The 12254-nt window shown below is 37.6% G+C and overlaps 1 protein-coding gene across 5 annotated transcripts in view; it reads left to right on the top strand.

The window, feature by feature from the left end:
* Positions 1 to 12254, top strand: part of CACNB2 (calcium voltage-gated channel auxiliary subunit beta 2) — a 351543-nt gene that overhangs the window by 116262 nt on the left and 223027 nt on the right. The gene's annotated exons all lie outside the window — the stretch shown is intronic.

Genomic DNA, 12254 nt, shown 5'->3' with positions numbered 1-12254 from the left:
AGCCTTCCACAAACACTGAAGTATCACTACTTAAAATGATTGGATGCTAATTGAAGTACGCTGGCCGACAAGCTCCGAAGAGGCGCTTGCTTTATTTCCGTTCTCCTTTTGCATGAGGCCACTTTATTTTCAGGGAGCGATGTGAAGGGGAAAGAGAGGTTTATGCAGGCTGGCCAAACTGCAGTGCTGAATTGCTTAACACTCATCTGAGATTCCTGGCTGCCAAACAAATAGAAAATCTACACAGAGAGCTAATCAATACTTAAGGGTATAATGTAAAAAAATCTGTGACCTTGGAAAACTGGCCACTGGAAGAGATATAGGTACCACTTCTGGGACAAACAAGGTCAAAATCTGATATGATTTAAATAATAAAGTTGGAGACTGGGGGATGGCAGGGTAGAGAAGAGATAGCTACATTCCTATCAAATCTTAAAGGTAATATTCAATTTTTTTTAAATATGGAAAAGCATTAAAATCCCCTTGAATTGAAAGATTTTTGTTCATTGTTGTATATTCAGTTCCATTTGTCTTTGAATGCAACAGCTGACACGTAAGGAATGAATGTAGTAGTGAGGTAGCCAGCAAAGATTTTTGAAGATGACATCTTCAGGAATAGATTTTTTTGTTTGTTTCAACTGAAAAATTAATTGCTTTTTAATGAGATTTGGGAATGAGTGTCACAAAGTTTTTAAAGTATGAAATTATCCACATAAAGGAAATCTTAAATTAAAAATAAAAATAAATTGAAAATGAAAATCTGTATTTTTATAGAGTAATGAAGACTGACAAATCCATGGCTTTATGTGTTTCTACTTTTATATAAAGAATTAGAAGAAATCTCTGGTTATGTAGCTTTTTGGAGAGAGGAATTCTGAAATAAGGACTCCAATAAAGCAATAATTTATACCCTGTTTATTCTTGTCCTTTTTCTGACATTGCACATGTAAATACATAGAAGAGCCAGCAAAATCTGTATTTTCTGGAATCTTGAGTGAAAGGTTAGAAGATTTGGGTCATCTGCCAATTCTTAAACTTTTTACCCTGTAATTTGGTTAAGGACACAAAACACATAGCACAACTGTATTTTAAAGATAAAAGAAATGCATATACCTTGGTCCCTAGAAATAAATTTTCGTTTATTTTAGAACGTTTGTCTCTTGACTCTTACCTGTGACTTACCTGCTGCTGTTTTTGCCTCTCTTCTTTGACAGTTTATATATGGGTTGCAGTTTTCTTTATAGGTAGCCAACTCGAGGCAAGAGGTACGTTAAATCTGAAACATATTGCATTTCCTTGGAGGAAAAGAACCCACTATGTATATATCTGCCAGTGAGATCTCTAATTTGCCTGCAAAGAAGACGACATGTGGAGTCTGGAAGCTGCTCATTGAATAACCAGGTAGATGGTAGGGCAAAGGGCAGCCCAAGCCATATGGAGTAGTAGTAATTGGGACCTTGCCCATTACATGTCCATTAAATGGACTGTCCTGTTGTCCTTTGTCAGCTCTCTTGTCAATTTTAAGGGAGTGATGACTTAGATCATACCAGTACTATATGCCACCTAAAGTTTAGGAATTAGAAGTGTGTATATGTGAAAGTATATATATTAGGTATAATATGTAAGTCAATTGATACATATGTGTGTGTATGTATCTCAATCCTCCACTAGTTCTTATGTCTTTTTTCAGTATGACAGCTTTCTTAAGTATTCCTCCTACTCTAACATTGTCTCTCAGAAAGAATACAAAGTTATGTGGGTTTTGAATAAAGTTATGTACATCTGCCATAGTGCTTTGTTTCTAGGTTTTTACCTTCCACAGCTGTCACCTTTATTAGATACCCTCCCCTAACTTGTGTCAAGTTGCCTCTATATTCAAAAATTGTTCTGTGAATGGCCGGCCGCCCTGTAGACATTGGCCCCTCTCTTTCTCTATAGAATCCATTGCATAAGCCTCTTTTTGGCATTATTATTTGAATTCACAAACTAGTTTCATTATTTTGTTTACACCTAACAATCATTCTTTTAGAACTCAGCTTCATATCTCGGAAGAATTTCCTATTTTTGTCTAAATTGTCTTGCAATTTTTATTTTGTTAAATGACGGGAAAATCTGTCAGCTGAATAAATACTCTTAAAAGAATACACAAGCATAGTAAGCTCTGTGTGCCTCTCTGTGAAACACTTCTAAAATATGGCCACTTGCATGCATTGGGGAGCTGAGATTGCTACTAACTCTTTTTGGTAAACTTTTTATTGACATATAGCACACCTTCAGAAAAGTGCAGAAATCATACATTTTGAACTTGATGAAAGTTCACAAAATAAATAGGCCTATGTAATCAACACCAAAAATCAAGAAACTAAACAATATCAGCATCCTTAGCTTCCCTTCCACTTGCCAATCACCTCCCCACTCTTCCAGGGTACCCACTAATATGACTTCTAACATCATGGATTAGTTTTTCCTGTGTTCAAATTTTATACAAATGGACTCATACAATATATACTCTTTTTTTGTCCAACTTATGTTGCTCATCATTATATTTATGAGATTAATCCATGTGGTTGCATGTAGTTGTAGCAGATGTGCCCTGCTCATTCTCATGGCTGTATAGTATTCCATTATGTGACTGTAACATATTAGTCATCGATGCTACTGTTGATAGGCATTAGAGTAGCTTCTAGTTTGGGACTATTATAAATAGTGCTGCGATACATATTTGTGACATGTCATTTTGTGAATGTTTGTGTATGCATTTCTGTTGGTTATAAATACAGGGATGAAATTGCCAAGTTATAGGATGGATGGATGGATGGGTGGATGGATAGGTGGGTGGGTGGATGGATGGGTGGGTGGGTGGATGGATGGATGGATGGATGGATTGATTCAGCTTAAGTCAACTCTGGTAAACAGCTTTCCAAAGTGGTTCAATCAATGTACACTCCCACCAGCAGGGTCTCACCAAAACTTGGTGTTATCTTTTACATTTTAGCCAGTCTGACAAATGTATAAATTACCCCATTATGGTTTTACTGGGTATTTCTCTGATGATTAATGAAATCTAGCGCCTTCTCATATATTGGTTGACTGTTTGGGTATCCTCTTTTATGATGTACCCGTTCAAGTCCTTGCCTCTTTTTCCAGTAGGCTGTTTTTTGGGCTTCTTTTGTTCAAAAAAGAACTGACGAGGAGAAAAGCAGCTGGCAATGAGCATAATAAATGATAGAGGCAAAGTGGAATATACAGACATAATCAGAATGTGGAATCAGGCTGAGCTGGGTTTCATTCTTGATGTTATTTTTTTTTTCCCTGTTGTGATAGTGGGGAGTTCTTTTCTCTTCCTGAAGCCCAGTCTTCTCAGTTGTATAATTGGGGAAATAATATAAGCTTGAAGGTTTATTTTGAGAGTTCAGATGAAATAATGTTTGTCAGCACCTAGCATATTGCTTGACACAGTTGTTTCTCAAAAACTGGAAGCCACTGTGAAATGAGATCATGAGACAGAGGAGCTAAAATAAGAGAGTAGTAGAGAGTGGTTGGGAGGAACATGGTAGATAAATGCTCTCAACTGGTTTGGTTAATAACTGCCTGTGTTGTTCCTTGATACTAGTAGTCTTGAAAAGCTTTGATAAACGAGTTAGATGGTGAAGGATGACCTAGTCTAGATATTACCAGTCTCTTCTAAGAGCATCCAGGCTTTAGCATATGATTGCTTCTGAAATGTTAGGGTGTGTAAATGTAGTGAGATCTCCAGATATTACCTTTGTATATACAATAACTTCTGAGCAATTCAGGACTCTGGTTAAATTCTGATTGTCGTGGTTACCTGGTGCACATTCACAGCATCTTTTAGAAAAGTTTATAAAATACTTTTAGGCCCATGATTTCATCTGACGTTAAAGCAACCTTTAAGAGTGCGCAAGGCAAGTGATAATGTCACCATTTTATAGATGAGAAAACTTCAGATGAGATAAATAACTGTATTGCCACAGGCCACAGAACTCCGAGAGGGGCCATGCTGAGATCGAACTGAAATTTACTCTTATTCTATGGACAACGTTGTGTTTATCTTGTTTGGAATAATGTTTAAATAACGGGATTATAACCAAATTTAATTAACACAAATTTTATAGTGCTTCTGAGTATAAAAGTTAATTGTCATTGAACTTGAGAAGTGCCAAAGTGCCAGTTAACAGAGATTTCTGCTTAGTCGAATCGTAGGTAATACACTTTTTTGAATTATAGTTTTTTTCTTACAATTCATACTTTTTCCAAATTAGCAGAATTATCTTATGAGTTAAAATAAATTTAAGCTACATGCTTATTATATATGCCTTGGAAAATATGTTTTCATGGTAAATGACTTTTGAAAGAGTTTTTGCTGGCATCAATTCTGTTCCTCCATAGATAATGGAATAAGATTTATATGCATAGTGGTTTGAATATATATATATATATATATATGTATAATATACCTTAAATCACTTGGAGTTTTTCCAGCTATGTCTTAAGATGTCCTTGAAAGATGATATTTGACTTTTATAGACCTATGTCTTTTAAAGTCAAATTTGTATATATATTTTTTCCAGTTTTATTGAGATGTAATTGACATACAATACCATATATAAGATGTACAGCATAATGATTTGACTTACATGTATCGTGAAATGATTACCACAATAACCACAATAAGTTTAGCGAATATCCGTCATCTCATATAGATACAAACAAGAAAAAAAAACAGGAAAAATTTTTCCTTATGATGAGAAGTCTTAGGCTTTACTCTCTTAACAATTTTCATATATACCATACCGCGATGTTAACTATAGTTGTCATATAGTACATTACATCCCTACTACTTATTTATCTTTAAGTAGAAGTTTGTACCTTTTGATCACTTTCCTCCAATTCCGTCTCCTCCCACCCCCTGCCTATGGTAACCACAAATCTGATCTCTTTTTCTATGAGTTTGTTTTTTTTGTTTTTGTTTTTTTTCAGATTTCATGTATAAGTGAGATGTGAGATCGTGCTGTCTTCTTCTTTCTCTGTCTGACTTATTTCATTTAGTATGTTGCCCTCAAGGGCCCTGCATGTTGTCACAGATGGCAAGATCTCCTCCTTTTTATGGTTGAATAATATTCCGTTGTGTGTGTATCTCTCTCTCTCACAGCTTCTTGATTCATTCATCCGTTGATGGACACCTAGGTTGTTTCTATGTCTTTGCTGTTGTAAATAAATGCTGCTATGAACATGGGAGTGCAGACATCTCTTCGACATAGTGTTCTCTTCTCTATTTCTCCAATCTCATCCCTAATCCAGGCCCCAGTGATTCCCTCCCAAATTACTGTAGTAACCTCCTGACTCATTTTTCTGTCTGTCTTAATTCTTCAACAATCCCTTCTCCACATTCTAGCTGCCACTGTGATTTTTCTCAAATGCAATCATGTTAGTTCCTTGCTCAGAACCCTCTGTGGATTCCCACCTTGTGAGAACGTGAGTGCCATCTGATCAACATGCTACAACAAGGCCCCCCTTTTTTTTGGAGGAAGATTAATCCTGAGCTAACATCTGCTGCCAACTCCCCTCTTTTTGCTGAGGAAGACTGGCCCTGAGCTAACATCTGTGCCCATCTTCCTCCACTTTATATGTGGGACGCCTACCACAGCGTGGCTTGCCAAGCGGTGCCATGTCCGCACCCGGGATCCGAACTGGTGAACCCCAGGCTGCCGAAGGGGAATGTGGGAACTTAACCACTGCGCCACCGGGCCAGCACCCCTACAAGGCCTTTCTTAGTCAAGCCGCTGTTGGCCTCCTGGGCCTTAACTCCTAGCACTTTCACACTCTGAAGTCCCAATGGCATTGAATGTCATTCATTGCCCCACACCCACTGCTCTGTTTTGCTTCTGCTCCTCAATGGCGTCTGTTCCCAAGCCTGGGTTAGGTGTCCTTGCTCATTCCCTCTGATCACTCTTAATATACATTATCATAATTACTCTTTTAATTGTCTGCCCCTCTTTGAACTCTAAGTTCCCTTTCCATTGTTGTATTCCTATTGTCCAGCAACAATGCTTGACCTGTGGCAGACGCTCACGACCTGTTTGTTGAATAAACAAATAGCGCTGGAGAAATATTATCAAATTCTTATTTTTCCATTACCATTTTTTCTGTTCCCTCTGGTCATATAATATGCAATTTTTATTTTATATTTGTATAAAATTCATTATATGGATTGTTTATGTGTGTATAAACCCACACAGAGCTTTGCAATGATACAAAGTTACAATTCCTTGGTCTCTTCTGTATTTATAAAGTAGAAGAGAAATTTTGTTGCTAGAGTTTGAAACTGCGTAATCATTTACTCTTCAGGCCTCTTTTCATTGTTTAGATTATATTCTCTTTATTTCTTTTGAGGATCTAAAGCAAGAACCAGTTTATTTACCCCTGGCAAGGACCTCCTGGAGCGCAGAAGAAATCTTAGCTTGATTTAAATGATGAAATTAACTCAAACCTACAAACTAACTTCATTTAAAAACAAAGGTTACAAAGTAGGTAAATATGTTTTTTTAAAAGCACCCATATTTTAAAGTATCTTTGAGCACAGCCATTTAAAAATAAAAGCACCACTGGATTATTTCTTTTTTGAAGCCTTGAATTAAAGGCTTTAAGAGCTGTATGTATTAAAAGCTGCCCTACCATCTTTCCCATCTGTAAAACGAGTGGCTCCTATTTTAGGAGATGTGTCATTCCTCCTTCCTCCCCGGGTTGAAGCTCAGGCAGGTACCATGGCTCTGATGCAGCCTTTGTGTTGTTGGTTTAGAGGCCTTCCATTGCCCGTGACCTTTCTGGTGAATAGATCTGCCTCCCATTGAGCCAGACTCCTCTGTTTGTTCTCTGTCTTGGTATTACATTGAGATAACAGCCAATTCTCTTCTGTTTGAATCATCAGAAGTGGCTTCATTTTTTGTCGACTGGGTTTTTTTTTTTTCCTTGCACTTTTGTGATGAGCTTATCAGCATTCTCTTCCCCATCACCCAAGGAATAAATAATTGATGTAATCCACTCTGATTTCCAAACAGCAATGCAGAGTAAAGGGAGTAAGGGGCAAAGCAGAGTTTTCCACTTCTGCAACTGAGGCACTGGGCATCCTGGAGTTACTGTAGTTTCCAACTTTCACCTTTTCTTTTTTTTGGTAAAGATCTCAGGGAGTCTGTGAATCTTCCTCAAATGCCTCACTGACTTCTCTTCGGTCATTTCATTGTTGGGAGAATCAGGTCATTCTTTAGGATGGATATTAGACTATGAAACAAAGTGATAGTTATTCAAAGGGAGTGGATTGCACCCTTTTTTCTACAAAGATGAATGGGACACACACTCATCAGGACAGAGGCTTCTTTGTGATTTTCAAGAGTCCTCATTGAAGGGGACAGGGCAGAATGGTGGGGAAGGGGGAGTTAAAAAAAAAAAAAAGGAACCCACTTGCAAGATCAGGAACCTCTCTCCTCCTCTCTCCCCCAAGGTTACATGCCTCATTATTAGTGATCACTCTCCTAAGCTTTATAGAGGGTGGATAAGATAGAGCTATTTGGTAGTACACAAAAGAAATCACTTGTTTCTAATTTTAAAACAATTCATTGGTAGTTTGTAGCAGTGTTTCTCAGTGTGTTATTGGGGTCACTAACATTAGAGTTCTTAGGGATGTTTGTCCAAAAAATTGCAGATCCCTGGGAACCACCCCAAACTCATAGAATCTGCATCTCAAGGATGGATCTTCATCATTTCACTTTCAATAATCTCTCAGTGTGATTTTTGTGCACACTATTGTTTGAGGAGAGCTCACAGGATCAAAGGAAATTTGAAAGTCAGCATCAGGTGTAGGAAGTATGAAAACCTGTGTGTCAGGAATTGTGGCTAAGCTCTTCAGAGGCCTCCATCTGAGGCGAGTCAGCTCACCTCAGGTCAACTTGTGTCAAGTTATTCAAGGTTCACCTTCCCGGAAGAGAGGGTCTGAATGGCTCAGATCTTCTCCAGCCAGGAGAGAAGAGACTGCTTGACTTACCCTCTCACCAAGACTGCAGACAATGGAGGAGGAGAATTTCTCAAAGGAAAATCCAAATGTTGTTTCCAGAAAAAAAAGGAAATGGATCTTGAAGGGCAAAAACCCCAGGTGATCTTTGTGCATACATAGAACACGATGATACAGCTTTTTTAATGAGCCATGCTCTACTGTGGTTAAAGCTTCGAAAGTGAAGGGTTAACATCTTTAAGCTCAGCAACAGTGGTTTTCCTCAGTTACATAAGGTAACTAGTAGCAATAGAGTTTGTAGGAAAAATCCAGAATTGCCCTTCCAGTAGAATTAGTTCCTGGCAAAAATTTGTGGAGAGTAAAGACTTAATATTTGAATTGATTTAAGTAACTAAAAATGACCATAAATATTTTTTTCAGGCAGTCTGTAAATATTGGCAACACTGAATTACGACTGAAGTTTTATAGAAACAGCTGAGCAACACTGTGAAGAGCTTATCAATAAAAGGACTAAAATAAAATACCTTATATTCTTTAACTCCTTGCAAAGTACTTCTGTTGCTTGATCCGATCCATACCATTTATTTCTCCTTGTGCATCACTGGTCTTGTTGGAACCATGAGTCTGAGCAGACACAGTTCTGGTAAACGTCCAGCATGAAAAATATAATGTGGATTTTGTATTTCCAGAAAGTTCTACTCTGTGGGAGTCTTACTAACTGCTCACCTTGAAATCGTTTCAGGTGCCACAGCAAGAAGTAGGATAGCCCTGTGTGTGATGGTGTGTGATAGGCTATGCTGCTAAAACCTCTGAGGAGCTTTCCTTCCAGCAAGGTTAATTTGGCTGAAGTCACTTCACCTGTCCACTTATTTTGATGAAAATAAATTTCAGTTCTAGAACAATAGAGAAGGGAGAGGAGGCACCCGAAGTGAAAAGGGATAAGAAAGAGACTTTACAAAAATTGTTTCAAAATATGAGGAACGATCAGAGCCTCAGTACCTCTTTTTTTTTTTTTGAAAGAACACTGAACATACCTTTAAAAGTGATTTAATAATTTGCCAGAAGTTTCCCAAACCTCTCAAATTTGAATAAGGCAGCAATACAGACAGACTTTAGAACTTGTAATCTTATATTTCAGGGCTCTCAGCAAGGGGTGCCTATTAATTTTTGTCTGAACGAAGATGGGTAGAGAGAGGATCAGAGCTTTCTCCTGTCATGACCTTTGGGGTCACAAACGTTTTAAAAGAGAACTCCGTGTATTTTTTTCATATAGTGCAGACCTCCACTTTAGTTAAATTCTTGTGGTTTTAAGAACTTATTGCTTTTAAGAACTCTTGACCAATCCCTCTCAAAGCAACCAATTTCATAGAATTTTCATTTCTGAACTATAATTATCATATGCTCATTTCTTTTAAAACATAATAGAATTCTTGGGGGCCAGCCCGGTGGTGCAGCGGTTAAGTTTGTGCTCTCTTCTTTGGAACCCGGGTGTGGACACGGCACTGCTTGTCAAGCCATGCTGTGGGGCCGTCCCACACATAAAGTAGAGGAAGATGAGCACGGACGTTAGCTCAGGGCCAGTCTTCCTCAGCAAAAAGAGGAGGATTGGCAGCAGATGTTAGCTCAGGGCTAGTCTTCCTCAAAAAAAAAACAAAAAAAAAGTAGAATTCTTTCTTCTGCACGTCAAAAAGCACTTAAAATTTGGAAGTGAATCTCTACTTCTAAGGAAAAAGTCATCACGGCTAGAGGATACTTCTCTGATTTTTCATTTTTTTCCTATATGATTCTTTATTGCACTGTTTCTTTCCCTTGAACTTGACTCTTGAGCTGTGATTCGCGTACAAACTGATTAAAGAATGCTCTTAAAAGACACTGATTTGGGTTCTATTCACCTTACTGCTCTATGAAAAGCAAGATGACCCTCTGACTTTTTTCGGAGATGATTGGATGTTCCGTGTTTATTCCACCTTTTTAAGCCCTTGATGAGAATTGCGCTTCTCCATGGAGTTTTATGCAATCATCAAATCGGTGAGCATTTCTCTCTGACAGCTCTGCTCCATTACTATCTGGAGAAAATGGCTGTCGCTTGGAGTTGTTACAGGTTCATCTATGGTTAGATTTCAGGCTTTAGTCTTTAGTTAACTGCTGGACTTCTGGTGGGTCAGATATAACTACTGAGGTGCCATCTAAATACTGGCTTTCTGAATTCATTTCCCAACAGTATCCTGTTAATGCCGGTACTTCATGAAGGGGAAAGGTTAGCCTCATAATAAGGGAACAGAAAGAAGGGACTGCAGACACTTGGGTTTCTGAAGATCAGTTTGTAGGAACTGATGGAAGGGGATGCATAGAGAATTATTCTCATATTAAATGAATTGGCACATGAAGAAGATAAAGTCTACTCATATTCTCCCATGCAAGAATGGTTTTATGATTTTATTTATTTTAAATAATGGCTCTGCTTTCAGTAAAGCATAGACTAACACAATCAATGTTTGCATTAATAGCTTCTAGATTACCACGTAGTCCAGCTAAGCTCAAGATTTTCAATTTCCAAGTGAAGCTTCACCATCGGTTTTTATTAGTAATATGAACCGATTTCTCTGATTTCAAAAAGTGTGTCCCAGTTGCAACCAGAATGATGAAACTTTTCTCAGATTAAATAAAGAACTTATGATTCAACTTTTCTTCATTCCCTGCGAATCTTTCATAAATTTCAGTAAGTCAAGTACTAAAATATATTTTATAGTGATTTCAAATAATAACTCATGAATCAATACAGAACGTCAAAGTGCCATGCATTGTTTTTAGCTTCACATAACATAAAAAATTAGAACTGTTGCAAACTTCAGGCAATAAACAATGATCTGAGACAATTTCAAAATAAATTAAACTTAGAAGCAAAGAGGGAAGCTGACATAAGCAATATAAAGTGAATGATTATGCCAACCTTATTAGAAATGTCAATCATGTACTTGCCAGCCAGTAGCCTTCTACTATGTGAAATTGCTGACCCCATCATTACTGCCAAAGGGCAGCCCTATATGAAGGACATAGACGGCACACTCCCCCAACCCCAAGAGGCAGCCAAAATGTGTTTGATTAGGATAAACACTTGGCTCAAGCAATTTGAATGGAGAATTCACAGAATCTGTTAGCGTTGGGAGCAGGAGCTGAAAATTTGTCATGGATGAGAGTTAAAGTCATGGCAAGCCCAAATTTTGAGTAAAAATACTGTGAGGAAGCAGAAGCTTTGTGGTAGAATATACATAAGAAAAGGAAAGAACCATCAAAGTGGCAGAAAGTGCAGAAAATAGAGCTTTCCAGAAGCGTGGCCCATGAAGGCGCACTCAGGGGACAGCAGGTTGTGTTAATGGCAGAGCATGGGAGCGGAGATCTAACATGGTTCTTGGCCTTTCTGAAGGCTTATTGTTCAGCTTTTCCGAGTTCCTACAAATGTGCATCCTTGAATTAAGACCTTGCCACTTGGGGGGGACTTTAGTTCTCTTTGTCCTTTCCAATCAAATGGCCCAAATTCTAATAAAATAAAGAAAAAAAATGATCAACTGAGGAGACAAAAATGAATGCCAAATGTTAGCATAAACTTAAGTGATATGACTATCAGTATAAGGCAGAGTTGAAATATGTATGCAGAGCTTTGTAAAACAAGAAGGATGGTTAAACATGATATCTCATTCATTATAAAGTCAAACTTTTAATTTTTAGCTTAATGATGTTGAGGTTTATTAATATATTCAATATTTATTTGTTGCTCAGAGCATATCAGATACTCTGTTATTCTTGGGGGGTATAAAGTTGAATTGAATAGTCCCTCCCTTCAAAGAATTTATAGTCTAGTAGCTAGACTAAAACAACCTCTCTTTCGTTTAAAAAAAAATTACTGCTTTTGAATTCTCAATCAAACTGTTATCCTCACTTCGGCAGATCATCCATGGGAATTTGTCTGAGAACCACTTTCCTATAACCAGTTATAATATAACGCAGTTATTTACACAAAATTTTGGCTCACGTCATGGATTTAAGTGAGTAGCCTTAGTACTATCCACAAATGGATATTTTCTGGCTAAGATATAAAGATTTGCATACCAATATAGCTAATTAAAAGGAAATGGTTATTCTTAATATTTCTGTTACTCCATAGATTAATTTTAAGCCTGATCGTATAACTGCTATATATACATCGCAACCAAAGAGATGCAGGGTTTGG

Source organism: Equus asinus, chromosome 29, assembly GCF_041296235.1.
Source record: "Equus asinus isolate D_3611 breed Donkey chromosome 29, EquAss-T2T_v2, whole genome shotgun sequence".
In the NCBI taxonomy this organism is placed as follows: Eukaryota; Metazoa; Chordata; class Mammalia; order Perissodactyla; family Equidae; genus Equus; species Equus asinus.
This window is presented reverse-complemented; position numbering and strand designations above follow the sequence as displayed.